Source organism: Ursus americanus, chromosome 22 (assembly GCF_024610735.1).
Source record: "Ursus americanus isolate L20-20 chromosome 22, mUrsAme1.1.p, whole genome shotgun sequence".
In the NCBI taxonomy this organism is placed as follows: domain Eukaryota; kingdom Metazoa; phylum Chordata; class Mammalia; order Carnivora; family Ursidae; genus Ursus; species Ursus americanus.
In genome coordinates, this window is record NC_142148.1 from 29496454 (window position 1) to 29513427 (window position 16974).

At 55.0% G+C, this 16974-nt stretch overlaps 1 protein-coding gene across 4 annotated transcripts in view; it reads left to right on the plus strand.

The window, feature by feature from the left end:
- The first annotated feature begins 8083 nt into the window (after positions 1–8083).
- Positions 8084–16974, plus strand: part of SMOX (spermine oxidase) — a 42640-nt gene continuing 33749 nt past the window's right edge. For all 4 annotated transcript variants that reach the window (XM_087853733.1, XM_045808542.2, XM_087853732.1 and 1 more), the window contains exon 1: positions 8084–8238. The gene's annotated coding sequence lies outside the window, so the exon portion shown is untranslated. The remainder of the gene's footprint in view (positions 8239–16974) is intronic.

Below are 16974 nucleotides of genomic sequence, written 5' to 3' on the forward strand. Positions count from 1 at the left end.
CTCCCAGGAAGTTGGCAGCCCTAGCCACCCCCTACCTCAGTCCCTCCTCCTCCCCCCAGTGCTTCCATCAAGACACATTGCTAACAAGACTTGGTGGGGGATGGGGCAGGCCAAGAAAGGTCAGCAGTAAGTGGACCAGGAAAGAGGATGGGAGCTGAAAGGCTAAGATGCAGGAAGCTAAATTTCTTCCTCATTTGGGGGTGACCTTGGATGGACCCACAAAGGGCTCAGTGTTTCTATTTGAAAATGGGAAAAATCGTACATCCTACCATATGAGACTCAGTAGTGGTCTAAAGGAGAGATGACCCTCTTGGAATATTTCTGGCTGGAGACACACTTTGGAACTTTTCTGTGCAAAAGAGAGGGAGCCCTGGGGGTGGTTTATCCTTGAGGATTTCTAGGACAAGCAGTAGTCTGAGCAGGGCCTGCAGGAGGGTGGGGAGGCCTCCATGGGAGAAGGGCGGGAGGTCAGATGTGGGGAGACTGGTCCAAGGCAGGGGAGCTTGGCACGTAGGGGCACCTTGGGGGGGGGGGCACAGAGCAGCTGGTAGAAAGAAACACGGCAGCTCCCAAACCGTGGATTCGGTGCTGCCTGTGTTGCCAGGTCTGTGACTCTTCTCCTTCACTCCTGTGTCCCTCGGTTTCTCTCTCTCTGTCTCCTCCCCCTTCTCTCCTACATCACAGAGAACAGTGAAGGCTCCTCTCCCCACGGGTTCTGTGTTTTCTTTCCTGTTTAGATGGTGACTGGCATCTATCTGTTTATGGAGTCAGCAGTCCATCCATCCTGTTTACTTGTCGCTGACACAGTGCGTTGTGGTCAGGGAGGCTGTCCACAGCCCCCCAGGGTGGGGTGGGGACCAGGATGCTGACACACACAGGCACACACACTCAGCCATGACCAGGTCAGTCTGCCTCACCAGTGCCAGGAGGTCCTGGGCTGTTCTGCTCTGATGTCTGGGATGCTGTGGAGCAGTCAGCTGGGCCAAGGTCACCTCCACCGCTGCTGAGGTCCATGGCCCAGCATGCCTGGCACAAACTCAGGGCTCAGGAAAGATCTTCTGACTGAAGCTGAGTGCCCAGTGCACTGTTCCTCAGGGGTTGGCGGGGGGGGGGGGTTCCTCAGAAGCGAGAAGGGCAGTGCCCAGAGGAATAATGTCAGAAGGCAGCTTGCTCAGCGTGCCCATTTCTACACGAGGGAGTTAAGAGCAGAGAAGGCAAAGGAATTGTGGATTGGGTCACCATTTACTCCATCTCTCCTGCTCCCCTCTCCAGATTGGACCTTTCCCTCCTAATTCACGTGACTTGAGACACACACTTTAGTTGGTTTTTCTTGGTTTCCCCAAATCCTGTGCAGTGGCACTGGTCTGGGTTGGACTGGAGATGGACGAGGTTTCCTGGGGTTAGTAGTATGAGTGGGGAAAGGGGCAAGAGTCAGGCCAGACCTGTGGGGAGGCAGGGGGTGGTGGTGACGAGCATTTAAATCGAGGCAGGGAGGACCTAAGGCCAAGAAGATGCTCCTCTTGGTTTTCGAGGTGCTTGCCCAGGACCTCACTTCTAAACTCTGAGCATAGGGCCCAAGCACGCAAAGAGTGTCAAACAAAAAACCAAGGAACAAACAAAATCCGCATAAGCCGAGTCTAGGCGGATGCCCTTTGATGCTTCCAGAGGATTCTCCGAATTCCTGAGGTCATCTGGAGCTCACCAGGGTCTGCCTCATGGCCTGACTGAACACCTACTGTCACGGTGAAGAACCAGACAGACCTGGGCTTGAGGGGGTCTCATCTGTGCCACTCACTCTCTCTGCGTGTGACTGGGGCCCACGCTTCTGTGAACAAATGATTCATTGTTTGTCTGAGGTTCAGATTGAACTGAGTGCCCTGTACTTTTATTTGCTAAATCTAGCAACCCTTCTAAACCCTCCAAAAGTTGGTCCCCCACCCTCAACCCCCACCTAGAGGCTGTCAGTCGCAAACTCTACATTATTCTGAAGTCTGGGTTTCACCTCAAAAATTCACATAAAGTTTAAGCCCACCTCCGTGTTTCTACCCTTGTTTTGCTATAAAACGGCTATTACGTTATCCTAGTTAAAATGCAAACATTTCCCACGTACTCACACTGGGCTGTGGATTAGTTAGGGCCCTGTTCAGCCTGTCCGCCAGCTTTCCCGTGGATGGAAGGAGCACCGGGGGGTGTCTGCTCTGGGCAACAGTGAATGAGAAAAAGAAGGGCAGGAGAGTGAGATTTTCAAATGTCACAGTTGGTCAATTTAAAGGATCCCATTTTTGCCTTCCTTTTTTGGCCTTTTTGCGATGTCTTTCACAACATGGGGATCACTTCAGTTACAAACTTTTGATTCCTTTACCCGGCAGGATAAAGGGTGGGCAAGCAGAGAGCCAGAGCTTCCAGAAAAGTGGAGAAGAGGCAAGACAGTACACGTCCCTTGAAAACAGTGAAGGGTGCTTTTGGAACAGTGGCTCCATGCTGGGATGGCTAGGGTGCCCAGGTGCTCCCTAGGTCCCCTACTTCAGAGCCTTTCGGGGGGGACCCGGGCATCAGTGCTTTCAAAAGCGTCTCAGGTTATTCCAGTGTGCGGCCATTGCTTTGGAGCTTTGCTACTCAAAGTTGGGCCTGAGGACCAGGGGCATCGGTCTCAGCTGAATCTCAGGCCCCACCCCAGACCTGCTGGATCAGAACCTGCATTTTCACAAGGTCTCAGGTGCGTGGCATGCAGTCTGAGAAGACCTGTGGGGAACCTCATCTTGATGGGGGTGGTGGCAGCGGCAGCTGGCTTCCTTCAGTGGGGACCTGAGGGCCACAGGCGCTAGTCTGTCCATCAGAGCCCGCCGCACTGTCTCCCACTCCTGGGTGTAGAGTTGTAGGCTTACCCACAGTGAAGGAACTTGTATTCTGTGCCTGGGTCTGTTAGTGTCTTTTCATTGATACATCCTTGTTCCGTTGGGACAACCACACAGTAGCCAGCGATGTTGGCTGAAGAGCAGGGACTCCTGTTTTGGCAGAGAAACCTAAGGATACCATTCAGGATCCGTGGGGAGGACAGGCTGAAGTATACAGTGTGGCCTTAACTTCGGACGCAAGTATTTACTTACTGTATGGCTATGCAGGTCTGGTTTGGAGCCTGTAGTCTCTTGTTTTCTCATTCTTTCTTTGGTCAGATGGAGTTGATGTAACTTATGAAAAGCCTGGGTAGGCGAGGTTGCTCTTTGTCTTTCTCTACCAGTTGGCTATTGTCGCAACAGTGCTGCCTAAGAACCACGAGACCTCAGTGGCATACAACAATTAGTATTCATTTCTCATGTGTACATGTGTGTTGCCTGGGATGACTGCTGATCTCATGCATTTGCACGTTGGCTGGGCGTTCGCTGATCTAGGCTTGGATCAGATAGGTGCTTCAAGACACGGTCCGGGTGACTTTGGCTCTTGGCTCTGGGTTGAGCACCAGTCTGCTGGTTGCCTGCTCGTTCTGCAGTCCCAGGCTGAAGGGCAGTAGCCATCCAGGGGAACGTTTCCAATGGAGGTGGAGAAAGCACTCAAAGGAAGTGGAAACATGCAGGAACGCTTGGAGCTGAGGCTCCAAACAGACACACGACCACTTCTAGTCTATTTCACTCAAGCCTGACATCCATGGGTGGGAAAATATGCTCCACCTGAGTTGTGGCAAGAATATGGATGCAAAATACTACACGGGGAGGTGAAGAATTGTGGCCAGTAAGTCAACTCACTATATCCTCCAACCTGGAATGATGCTTCCTTGGGGATACACGACCCATCCCTTCTAGAACTTTAAAAAACTCCCTCATAGCAGAGACTGCTGGCTATTCACCAAAAATCCCTTTCCTACCCTTCCTGGATTCCCAACTAGAGCGTAATTCCCAGCCTCCCTTGTAGTTAGGTGCGACCACAAGACTGGTTTTGGCCAATGGTATGTGAATAGAAGTCATGTCAGTTTTCAAGCTGAGCCTTTCTTTTGCTGCTGGCTTTGTGCAGATGACTTCAAGACCCTGATGGTTGCTGGAGGCACACGTTGGAATGAGCCTAGATCCCTGAATCACCATGTGGAGGAAAGCCATTATGAAATGGGAATACCTTTTTCTTGTGTAGGTAAGATATGGGTTTCTATCATATTTGAACCACTATATTCCTGGGTCTCTTCTTTATAGAAGCCAGCATTCCTTATCCCTAATACACTTCCTAAAGCCCTTCTTTGTTACTCTGGCCTCTCCCTGTGGTGGTGGGTGTGGAAGTGCTTTGTAAACTATAAAGTGCTCCACGTGTGAAGTCTGACTGTGATCAATGCTTGACTAATGTCCCAACACGAAGCAGAGTCTCGGTCAGCTGTATGGATGTGGCAGAGGCTGATGCTAATAACTGCTGACATCTGGGGGGGGGGGTCTGATGGCTTGGACATCGATTTATATCCTTGGTTCTTTTTAATTCTCACCACAACCCTGAGTGACAGGCTCCTAACATGACCCCCATTTTAAGGATAACAAATGGGAGTTTGCCAAACTTGCTCAAGGCCTCACAGCTGGTCAGGTGCCTATCTATGCCCGACCTCCTTCCCCTCGTTGTTCTGGGAGGAAACCATGAGGAGACTTCTTGGCTCTAATCCACGTTGCCCAAATCAGGCTCCAAAGACCCCCTTGGTGGGGAGGATAGAAAAACAGGTTGTACCCAAGGCTGCTGGTGGTGGTGTGATTTGTAAGGAGCACAATTCCAGGCCCTAATTGAAACCGTGTACCCCAGAAATCCATTCTTGAAGGTAAGAGAGAGGTATTCCTTGGGGCTTCTGCTGTGGGATAGATTATCTGTAAGATGGCTACCAAGGACTCCTTCCATTCCTGTCTGCTCATTTGCTCCAGGTTGAATTATGTCTCCCCCATAGATATATGGGGTATGTTGGAGTTCTAATCCCCAGTACCTCAGAACATGACCTTATTTGGAGATGGTGTCTTTACAGAGGTAATCAAATAAAAATGAAGCTATTAAGGTGGGTCCTAATTCACTGGTGTCCTTGTAAGGAGGGAAATTTGGATACAGAATAGGGACAGATACAAAGGGGAACTTGTGTGAAGATGAAGGGATGAGGACAGAGATTGGGGTGATGAATCTAGAAGCCAATGACCACCAAAGATTGCCAGCCAAACACCAGAAACCGGGAGACAGCAATAGAACAGATTCTCCTGGTTGAAGGAACCAACCCTGCTGACACCTTGATCTTGAACTTCCAGCCTCCAGAACTGTGAGACAATGAATCTCTGTTGATTAAGCCGTCTACATTGTGGGACCTTGTTGCAGCAGTCCTAACAAACTCATACAACACTTCACTCTTCCTATCAAGAGGTAGAGTCCATTTATCCTCCCCTTGAATCTGGGCTGGCTTTGTGACTTTCTTTAGCCAACAGAATGAGGTAGAAATCGTGAAATGGCCCTCCTGGGCCTAGGTCTTCAGAGACCTGGCTGCTTCCATTTCACCCCAGAGAGAAGCCAGGCTGCCATGTTGTAAGGAAGTCCAGGCCATGCTGCACGAGACGTCCCGTGGAGAGAGAAACCATTTGGATTGTTCCAGACCCAGCCAAGCTTCCAGCCGATGTCCCTGATCAACAGCACATGCAGCAGAAGAACGGTCTAGCTGAGCCCAGTGAACCCCAAGAGTTGAGAACTAAGAACTCGTTGTTTTAAGCCACTGGGTTACGAGGGTGGTTTGTTATTGTGAGGGTGTTTCTTATGCAGCAATAGGCGACTGAAAAGAACTCTGGCAAGTCTTCTAGCACCTCTGCCACAGTTGTCCCCACAGCCAGATGCCTCCAGAGCCATCCTTGCTACCATCCTCCCTAACGGACTCTGGGTGCTGCCTGTTTCCTCACGTTGCTCACTTCCACAGAACAATCTTCCGTGGTGCGTGTGGGCGAAGCCAGCAGCCCCCCTGCAGAGGGGGCTGGGAAGGAGCATGTCTGGCTGTGGGGGAGGGGGTGCAAGATTCGTGACATGGAAAGTTCCCCAAACACAGAAGGACGTTCAAAAGGTACTGAGCACCCCTGAAATATGATGAAGGCTGTCAATAGGGCCAAATATATATGTATTTTTTATTTAATTTGTGTGAGTGTGTGAACTCCCTGTGTGTTTGGCACACAGCTCTGGGCCCATTCACCTTCTAATTGTAAACAGTGCCCTGACATCACCCTTCCTCACTCTGCATCCCTGTGGTTTGGAATGGACCGACTCCAGGGCTGGGCATGTGATTCAGGCCCAAACAATGATATGTGACCCAGGCAGAGCCAACTTGGTGTAACCTTGGCTTTTTGCTGGGACAGCTGAAAGAAACGAGGACTTGAGCCGTGAGGGTGGAACTTGGAGCTGCTGGCAGCCATCTTGCCACAGCAAGGAGCAGAGAAGAGAGACGAGGACGGGGAGACTGAGTCTTGATGATATTTTTAAAGCCTCTTGGAACCCGGATCAGGCAGACCGTTGGCGTCTCCTCTTACGTGAGCGGCTGCATGTCCTATTTGCTTACACCAAGCCAATCTGAGTAGTTTTCCATCATTCGTCAAGTCCTTATTAACATTCTTATTTAATACAATGACTTTTTGCGGGAGGCGTTATTTATTAAACCTATTTTACAGATGAGGAAACTGAAGCACAGGGAGGCCACGTGGAGGCAGATTTCAAACCCAGGAAATCTAATTCTGAGAGCCCACTCTGAAACCTTCTGCTTCCTCGGTGACAGGGAAGGATTCACAGAGGAAGGTGTGACATTTAACCTGACCTTTAACTCCAAGGGGACAGGGGGGTTGGGCAGGAGGGGGCAGAAAGGTTTTCTAGGGGAAGGGACTAGCCTGGGCAATGACAAGGACTTTTCTGCTGAGAAGAAACTTCACCTAACATTCACCCTGTCCCTGACTTGAAGCCTATACTCACACGGGTCCCTCCCGTAGGGAGCATCACACCCCATTTCTGTAGGGACACCTGTGCTCTCCTGGCTTCCATGTGTGCACCTGTGCTCTGCAGTGGGGCCTGGTGAGTCCCCTGTAGGGTCAAGGTTAGGAGAGGCACCCTCCTTTGCCTGAAAGACAGCTCAGGGCAGGGGCCACCCAAGGCTTCCACCCCTTGGACTTGGTCTCTGTCAGCTCCAGGAGGCCCTGGAGATGCTCACAGAGTTAAACCGTGAAATGTCACCTGACCAGATGGCCTGCGGCCTTAAAAGAGCACAAATGAAAAACTGTACAAGGGACCAGAGCGGTGCTTGCAGTATCTCAAATAGAGATAAACAAATAATTTCCAAATAACTACGATTTTAAAAAGAAAATAAAGAGTGATGCTCACACCTATTTGCTTCGGTTTTGATTACATCGAGGATGAGGCAGGGGCTACTAGTGAAGGCTGTTTTCCTAAAGAGGCCACTTCTGCTCTGAGCTGCGAAGGTGCCCTGGGCTGGGGCTGCTTGCCCCCTGGCCCTACCCCCTGCTGTCTAGGGTTGGAGACTGAGGCTCGGAGGTCTCCGAGGCGTGGGGGTGGTGGTGGCGGGTGGCGGGGGGCGGGGGGGGGGGCAGTGGAGGCACCGGTATTGAAGAGAAAATGAGATTAGTGGTGGCCCCTGGGGGCCAGCCCTCAGATCCCAACTGAGAACCAATGTAGGGTCTGCGCGAGTGAAGGCGGCTCCAGGAGGAGAGAGGGGCGCCCCTTCCCTCTAAAAGCAGGGTTCTGAACTCCGCGGGTAAACTGAGGCCCGCGTCCCGGCTGTGCGGTTTCCTTGCACGCAGCCTTGGCCCGCATTACGCCCAGCACAGGGCGGGCAGGGCTGGGCTGGCTGCTTTTCTTTTGCGGCTGAGTGGGGACGTTTGGCGCCCAGCTAGAGGAGGGGGTGTCGGGCCCAGGGGTGGAGCGCTGGACCGGGGGGGCTTTGGAGGCGGCGGTCCGGCGGTCATCGGCTCCGGCGGCCCCAGCTTCCCCGCCCCCGGCGGGCCGGGCGGGGGAGGAGCTCGGCGCGTCCCCGCCTCGAGGCGGAGCTGGGGGCCGGGCCCGGGCGGACCCGGCGGGGTGGGCCGGGGACGCGAGGCGGAGCGGGGCCCCACACAGGCCGCGGCGGCTGGCTCGGGCCCCTACGGTCCCGGCGGCGGCTGGAGGAGGAAGCCAGGCGGCTGGAGGAGGAGGGGAGGCGGAGGAGGCCGAGGCTGGAGCGCCGCTCGCCGCAGACTCACTTCCCCGGCTCAGCAGGGAAAGGTACCGCGCGCCCGCTCCGGGTCCCCGGCCGCCCGGCCCCGAGCCCCCAGCTCTCGCTCGCGCCGGCAGGGGCTGCGGCCGCCACTGGAGGGTGAGGGGCCCCGAGCGGCCCCGAGGGCTCCGGCGGCCCGGGTCTGCGGCGGCCAGCGCGGCACCCGGGCGGGAGGGCTGGAGTGCGCGGCGGTGCCGGAGGTTCGCGGACAGCGGTGGGCGCCGCGCCCCCCTCGCTCGCGTCCGGGGAAGCGGTGGTCCGGCCGGGTGGGGTGATCCCGGGGCGGGGGGCTGCGCTGGCCAGGCGGGCGCACGGGGGTGGAGGGCAGGCCGAACCCCCGGAGCTGCGTGCCGCAGGGGAGTGCCCCGGGCGCCCGGCGGGCGCGCTCGGTGGGCGCAGACAAAGCCGGGCGCCGGCGCCCCGCGACGACTCGGGCGGTCCAGGGGGTGGGCGCTGGGCAGAGGAGAGAAGGCGCCGGGGCGACGGCCGGGCCCGGGGAGAGCCTGCGCCGCCCTCCCTCCGGCTGTCCGGGTGGTCTCGAGGTGGGGCGGCGGGCAGGGTGGGGAGCAGCTCTCTCCGAAGGGCCAAGTAGGGAGTCGGGCTGGGAAAGGGGTAGGGTGTACTGAGCGCTCACTTTGGGGGAGGGGCTGAGAGAGGCCACTGCCTTGGGGTTGGGGTCTGGGGCTCTGGTAGGGCAGGTGAGGGGCGCGTGGCCCCCCTCAGAGCTAGCACGAGGAAGAGGCCCAGCCCCGATGAGGTGAGTGCAGTGGCTGGCACAAACGGTGAGATGAACCCACAGGTTGTTTGCAGAACCTGCTGGGTGGTGCCAGTCCCTGGGGGGCAACTCGGTGTTTGGAGCACGCAGCAAAAAACGGCAGGTGCCTCAGGAGTCGTTGGAGTGGGCATGAATGGAGGGTTGGGTAGGTGTGCATCTGAAAGTGTGTGCAGTGAAAGCGGCACATTTGTAATCTGGCGCTTCTGCCCCCCTTCCTTCTTGGGGGGGGGGGGGGAGGAAGCCTCTCAGCTCCTGCCACAGGCCCAGGCCACCACTACTTGGGCTCCAAGGTGGTCTGCTCCCTGTCCCACACTTTTGGATTACTTCCTCTCTCTCCAGTGTTAGAAGTGGCTTCTTTTTTCCTGGATCATTCACAACAGGATAAGAACACGCCTTGACACCTTCCTTCCCTCATTTATAGCCCCCTTTTCTGCCTTCATCCTTCATGTTCCCTCACCTACAGACCTACTTCTCCACTTCTCTTCACAGCAGAACTTCTCCAAAGAGCTGTCTGCACTGCTACTCCGGAGCACATTCCTTCGCTTGGGTCCTAGCACTTCACTGGAGCTGTCGCAGGCAAGGTCTCCAGTGATTTCCACACCCCCACAAGCAGGTCTTCCTTGACCCCCCCGTGGTCTTATTGATCTTCTCTCCTCTAGAATCAATATCCTCTCTGGACTTCTGGTTTCCCTTCTCCTTCCCTGGCTAGTGCTTCCTTAGTCGTCTTTGGGGACAACTCCTTCGCTCAACTCTAAATGTTGGAGGATCGATCTCAGGGCTTTGTCCTCAGCCCCTCCTCTGTCCTGACTCCCGCTATTTACCTATCCTCCCAGCTCTCATTCTTTCTTATGATTTTTAAAATCAAGGCATGAATTTACAAACACACTGATCTTAAATGTACATCATTTTCCTACTCATCATTTTAAGTAGCAAATTTTGACACCAGCCCCAGCCTCTCTATCTAGCCACCCATGCGATGATTTAGGGTGTCCTGGATGTCTCGTAGGTATGAAAACTTCATATGGATGACACAGAACCCTGACTGTACTCCCCAGATGTGACCCTCTGCCGGCCTTCCCATCTCTCTAAACAGCCCATAACCCACCCACCTTTAAAGACAGCAACAGGCGGCTCCAGCTCCTCCCTTTGCCCCGCCCCCACAGCTAGCCCAACGGCACATCCTTTTGGCTTTTTCTGCAAAATCTATCTCAGGCCTGTTCTTCATGCTCTGACTCCACTGCTATGGCCGCAGGCTTCTGCCCCAGGCCAAGCCGCCTTTGCCCAAATGCTGTAGCAGCTGCTCTCTGCTTTCTCCAAACTCCCGCTTGCCCACCTCCAATCTATTGTAACAGAGCAGCAAGAATGATTTCGAAAAATAGTGGTTAGGTAATCACATTCCTCTAAAACCCTTGATAGCTCCCTATTGCACTTGGAATAAAATTTCAAAGCTTACTGATCAGATCCTCCGTATCTGGCCACCACGGTGACCTCCAGCCTTACCCTGACCACTGTCCCCTTTGCATTCTTCCTGATAGTCAGGTCAGAATCACTTCTGCCCCCTGAGCACCAGAAACTTTTTCCTGCCCCGGGCCTTTACTTGTGCCGTTTTCTCTGCCTGGAAGGTTCTTCTAGGGTTTTCTACTGGGTTGGCTGTGCTCTTTCTTATTTTTCAGATCTCAACTTTAAATGTGCCTTCCCAGTCTTGGTAGAGGCCCCCTTCCCACTCTGCTGTAATTCACCATAGCACCTGGTTTCCTTTCTTCATTATGTCTATCACAGTCCATACCCGTGTGTTGTAGTTGTCTGTTTACTTTGTCCTGCTTCTCAACGGCTGGACCTTGACTGAATGGCCCACTGCTATATCTGAGCATCTAGCCCTGGTCTTGAGCCAGGTGGGAAGGTCAGGGCTGGATGAGGCAGAAAGACGTGGCTATTGCAGTCAGTGCGAGAGCCCTCCTTTAAATCTTAAGTGACCCTGAGGTTTTTAATTTTCTGTCCACAAAAGAAGTTGTGCAAATTGCTGTAAAATCGGATGGGGCCAGTGGGATGTGAAACAGGGAACTGGGGAAGAAGGTGCAGGCAGCTCAAAAGAAGGCCTGTATGCCTAGAGTGGGATGGGGTAGGTCCGGGGATGTGGAGTTGGTGTGGGTTGTGGTGGGTTGGGCATCGATGATTTGCTTTGCTCTCTTTGGTGGAAATCCAGGCTGGGTCAGCAGTGGGCTGTGCGTGTGTGTGTGTGTGTGTGTGTGTGTGTGTGTTATCTAACTCAGGAGATGGGGGTGGTCTGGGCAGCCAGAGATTTATTTCAGGCCTATCCCTTGGGTGCCTGCTGGGTGCCCAGCCCTGGGGGCAGGGAGTTGAAGGGGAGGAAGAAGCTGGGGCGGGGGTCTTTCTATAGACCCTTGTCGCTCTCCTCTTTGTACAAAGGAGCCGGCTGAGAATAAATGGTGTGGCTGGTGCTCTCAGAATGGAGAGCTGAGAGCCAGGGGACTTCGACTCTGGGAAGGCCCTGGATAGAGGGACTGGTGATGGGCCGAGGGGACACTGTGAGGGGAGCGTTGCAACTAGGGGCTGGGGGTTCAGACCTAGGGTCAGGCTGACGTGCCTAGGAAAGGCCTTGACCTGGGATAGGTGCAAGCAAGGGCAGTATTCTGGGTGGGAGAAATCACAGAGCACAAGAGGCTGGGCCCCGGTATACTCACTGGATGCCACGCAATTGTCTAAAGGCTTTGCAAATATTAACCCCTTTCATCGTCTTAACAGCTCTGTAAGGCAGGTCTTATTCCCATTTTACAGACGGGAAGACTGAGGCACAGTCATGTAACTCAGTAGTGACAGAGTGAGGATTTGAACCTAGGGAGCCTGGCTCCAGAATCTGTGCCTTAAACCACTCCACTCTGCCACTTCACCCATGCTGCTCAGACCCGCACCAGCTAAAGCTTCTTAACAAACAGAGGCTTTTTCCTGACTCCCCAGAGGTGCCTGGCCCTGGGGGCTGGGAAGGCAGGAAAGAAGTCATACCTTCTAAGGTAGAAGAGGCCTCACTCAGAGTGGGCAGCTGAGGTTCTCTGCTTCATGCCCCATTTTTTTCCAGGAGGGGTTCCAGGCCCAGGCCAAGTAGCTGGGCGTCATGCAGACTGTGATTTTGGGGTGCTGTAGAGGTCAAATACAAAAACAGCTCCCTGCTTGGGATGCCATGAGAATGTCACCTCTCTGGGTTTAGCATTGCCTGTTGCCCTCTTCATCTGCCTCTGGAGAGCTCAAGAGGTCAGGCAGGGGTTCAGCAGATAACCTGTTTTGGATTACTTCTAGAATGTTGTCAGGTGGAACTTCACACTTGGCCTTGGGGAGTGTGGATGGAGGTTTGAGCAGAGCTGGGGGCACAGGGGAAGGAGCCCTGAATAGGGCTTAATCTACATCACTGCTGGTCCTGTCCTTACCTCTTTGTCTGTCTGTCTGTAAAATGGGATTGGAGAGACTTCTTCCTTGTCCCCCAGAGGTTGTGGAAGTTGGGAACTCCTCAAGGTTACATGCCTGAGTGCCTTCTTGCAGACCCAGCATAAAGGAGTGAGGACTTACCATGAGGTGCCAGCCCTGAGGAACTGGGCCAGGAAGGAGGGAGGCGGGCGGAGGGTGTGGCAGCCCTGTCCTTCGAGGCTTTCCTGTTTGGTCATGAGGACGCCTCTGGGCAGGTGACTTGGCTTCCCCGGAGCCTGGCTGGCTAGCCGAACAAGGGTTGCTGACCATGTAGGGATGGAGTCTCTTTGCTCCAAATTCTGGGCCCCACAGATGAAGGGATCTGCTCGTCTATCTCAGCAGATCCTGCCAGTCTGCCGGGGAAAGAGGGAGGAAGAGTTGGTGGCATTCTTTTCATTTTGGGAAACTGAGGCACAGAGGAAGCACATCGCTGCCAGACGCTCACCAGGCCCATGGTTCTTGGGAACGCCCCTTCTCTGGCAGGGAGACTTGTCCATATGGAGTCCTTGTCTGCTGAGTTGGGGTGAAGATGGTGGCAGAGGCTGAGTATGGCAGGCTGAGGCTGAGGGTGGACTTCCCCCTCGGTCGGACCTTGTTACCTGTGGTCAGCACCTGTGCCCCAGTCTCGTGCTCAGAGCCACTGGGAACACAGGATAAGATCTCCACTCTGCAGGAAATGACTGAGCCATGCCAGGTGTGATACAAGGAGGTAGATTTCAGCCAGCTTCCTGGAGGAGGTGATGCTTTGGAGGGTCCTGAAGTTCTGGGCAGCGTTAGCCAACAGAGGAGGAGATGGCATGCCCCAGGTGGAGGGGGAGCCCAAGCTTGGAGAACTGGGTGGAAGCCAGGTCAGGGAAGGCCTTAACTGCCAAGCTGCCAAGTCTAGACTTGATTCCCTAGGCCCTGGGGAGCCGTGGAAGTTTATAGGCCTCAGGTGCGATGACTTGATGAGACCAGTGGTCTATAAAAGTGCTTCTCAAACTCTAGCCCATGGATCCCCTTGGCATCTTGTTCAAATGTAGGCCCTAATCCAGTGGGTCTAGGCCCGAGCCTCTGCATCTCTCACACGCTCCTGGAGGGTGGGAACCTGCCGGTCCATGACCATGTTTGTGTGGTGAGGGTTGAGACTGGGCACTCAGGGCCCAGGCAGGCAGGCACAGGGACAGGTGCAGGTCAGGTGGGACCTAGAACAGGTAAAGGGGACCATCTTGGCTCCTGTGGACTGTGTGGGTGGGGGTGGGGGGGAGGGAAGCATGCAGAGGGTGTGGGTTGCAGGGGCCGCTCTGCTGGGAGGTGGGGCCCAGTGGAGGGCCTCCGGGAGTCTGGGTGTCAGACCACTAACATAGGCCTGATTTTCCCAGTACCTGACTGTGAAGAACTCTCAAGACCACGAGAGGGTGTCTTAGACGACTGCCCCAAGGCCGGGTGACATACGGCTGGCGTACAGGGCACCTTATCTTTGCCAACAACTGAGCCCGGCCCTGCGGGTAGCCAATCTGGGGTGAGCACTCTTCCTCCAGCCAGGGCGGAGCCAAGAAGATTGGGGAAACAGCTGACTCCAGCCCCAGACATGCCATCCTCTCCTAAAAGTCCCCAAAGTCACCCCAGCCGCTGAGCTGTCACCCCCAGGGTGTGCAGCGTCCCTCACTCTGGCCTGTGAGAGTCCTTGCAGCTGGCACTGATGGTTACTTGAGCCACCGTTGGGGTCCTATCCCACCTGGCGACCTCCCCACGTACCTGCAAGCGGGGAGGCCTGGATGCTGCCCTCTGCCCTGCCCCTGACTGCGCCGCTACAGGCAAGTGTCTGCTCCCCTCTGAGGCCCTAGTTTCTATAAATTGAAGGACTCCAAGTGCCGTCCCTGGGGAGCGGGGTGGGGGTGGGGTGGGGTGGGAGCAAGAGGGTTACAGGGTTTGCTGGGTGGGGCCCGGCATCTTCTCAGATCGGCAGCCTCATATGTTTTAATTTTGGCTTAATATTAAAATTCAAGGCTAACGATGAAGTAGAAATTAGCAATTTGCCCCCAAAGCACTGTCCAGATTGCTTTGGGGATTTCCCAGGCCCCTTGCTATCTGGGCCCTACATGGCCCGGTGGGGTGGGAGGAGGACGGTATCTGACGGCCCCAGTCAGAGGAGGTCCCTCCAGATGCTGGCATGAGGTTAGGCGGTCACTTCACCCAGAAGAAGGTGGAAAGGACAGATGCTGAGGGCAGTGCCAAGAGGGACTCTCAGGCTGAGTTCCTCAAATGTCCCATGTATGTCCTAACAAGATACTCCCCTGTGATCCCTGCCTGTCTGCCCTCTGCTGTGCCAGGCTGTTCTGAAGGGGTGGGAGGGGATAGGATTTCTCAAAGACTGTTCTGAGATACCCCAGGGGTTCCTGGACAGATAAGGGTAGAAACTGGCAAATTCTTTCCACCAGCCTGTGGGAGATTCAGAATGCATTTAAGAGAATTAAAGGTTCTGACAAGGCCTGCAGAAAAAAAGAAACTTTTTGGTGTTTCCTAAACTGATTTGACCACCAAAATCTTTTTTTTTGAGGAAGACTTCCTAATAATATGTCCTACTGACCAGGAAAACAGCCGGTGGGAAGGGCGGTGGTGGAAAGAGACCACAAACATAGGGTGATGGGTGGGCCTGGAAGTACCAGGTAGGGAGAGAAGGATGGACGGGTAGTTTCCTGGAGGAGGTGGGTTTGGTGGGTGGATGCTGTTTGGGCCATCAGTGGAAGAAAAGGGCACTGCAGAGGGAGGATTGGTCTGAAGGGGATCTGGGCCCAGAGCCAACCCTGGCTTCTTGTGGCAACAGCTCTGCTCTGCTGCACTGCGTGGTTGAGGAAGGGACCTAGGAGGACCCTTGTAGTCGCCAGGCCTGGGTCTCTGTGATTCTGGGAGGGCCTCCCTCCACCCTTCCCTTGCCATATCCTTGCTCTCCCAGCCTTTCACCTCAGAGAGTGGGGTTGTGATCTCTGGGCAAGAAGTTACATTGCTCTGTGCCTCAGTTTCTTCATTCAGACTGTGGGGATGATGTGACCTCCCTTGAAGGGCCATTGTGACACTCAAATACTGGTTGGCTGCTCTTTGTGTGATTGACATGTCTATAGGCAGTGTCTCGGCGGGGGCGGGGGGGGGGGTACCCAGGGAAGGGGACAGTCATCAGGGACATGAAGAGGTACAAAGGGCATCAGAGAGCATGGCGAGGCTTCAGGTGGGGTCCTGATTAGACCAGAGGAGTAATCTTCCGTAGAGGGGAAGAAAGAGGGACCTGCTGTTTAGAGGAGTGGCCGGCAGGGTGGGGAGATTTTGATAGAATGAGATGTCACAGGCTTAGTCTGGGTGTGGGAGTCAGAAGGTCCAGTGGGTGCACTCAGGAGATGGGGTGCCGAGGGCAGGGGGAAGGTGGCAGGGGTGGGGTGCCAAGGGCAGGGGGACGGTGGCAGGGGCCTGCTTTGGGGAGCCATCGGAGGTCTTTGAACAGGGTGGTGGTTTGATCAGAATGACGCTTTAGTGCGAAACATGGCCTGGGTGTGCCGAGATGGTGGGGTGGCGGTGCAGGACTCCCGCCCCCTTAAAATACACATTGGGCTTCCTCACAGAATAGCTGTGCCCCTTCCTGGCTCAAAGCACGGGGAGGGGACAGGTTGCTTATATGACCCTTCTGCTCAGAATCTCAGAGCTCTGAGTCATTTTCCCTAAAGGTTAAGAATCTCCCCCTGTCGCCTTCCTGGAAGGGGTGTTGCCAGTGCGGGAGGGGGAGGGGAGGCAGTGGGGGAGTGCCAGGGTCCCTGCTCCCTGCCTGTCCCTTTCTGCTCCCCCGGGGCCTGCGGGAACTGTCAGGGAGGCTACCCCGCTTCCCCCCTTGCCACACCTCATTTCCTCTGGGTGTGAGGGCTCTTTGTTCTAAGTTCAGGTGGAGAAGCTGGGGTGTGGCCGGTCCAACAGTGACCCAGGAGAAGTGGCTGTGATGGCGTGCTGGGGCGGCCGCGGTGACGAAGGCGCTCGGGGAGGCCCCTGGCAGAGGGTGCCCTGGGAGTTCCGCACCCAGCCCAGCGCCAGGCTCCTGTCCTCCTTCGCCCCGGCTCCTTCCTCCTCAAACAGGCGGGCACCAGGGCTTTTCCTGCTCTCTCTACATCAGAGGCTGAGAGGACGGAAGATGAAGAAATGCATTTGGGTTCCAGCCAGAGCAGGGCAGGCCTGGCTCCAGGGGGCGTGGAGGACCCCTGCCCCCTCACTCCAGATGCCTTTATCCTCTAGTTGCTTCTTGGGGGAGAATGTTCAGGAAGGTGTAATTTAAGACCACAGGAAGAAGCACTTGGAAATGATTTGTAATTTATTAGGACACAGAAGAAAGAACCCAGCCACCCTCTGCCAACTTTGGGCCAGGCCCTGGCAGACCCATAGCCCCTGTCCTCTCCACACGGCCCCACCTGACATGAGCTATTACCCCATTTCGCAGATGGAGACACTGGCAGTGCCAGCAAATGGTATGACTGGG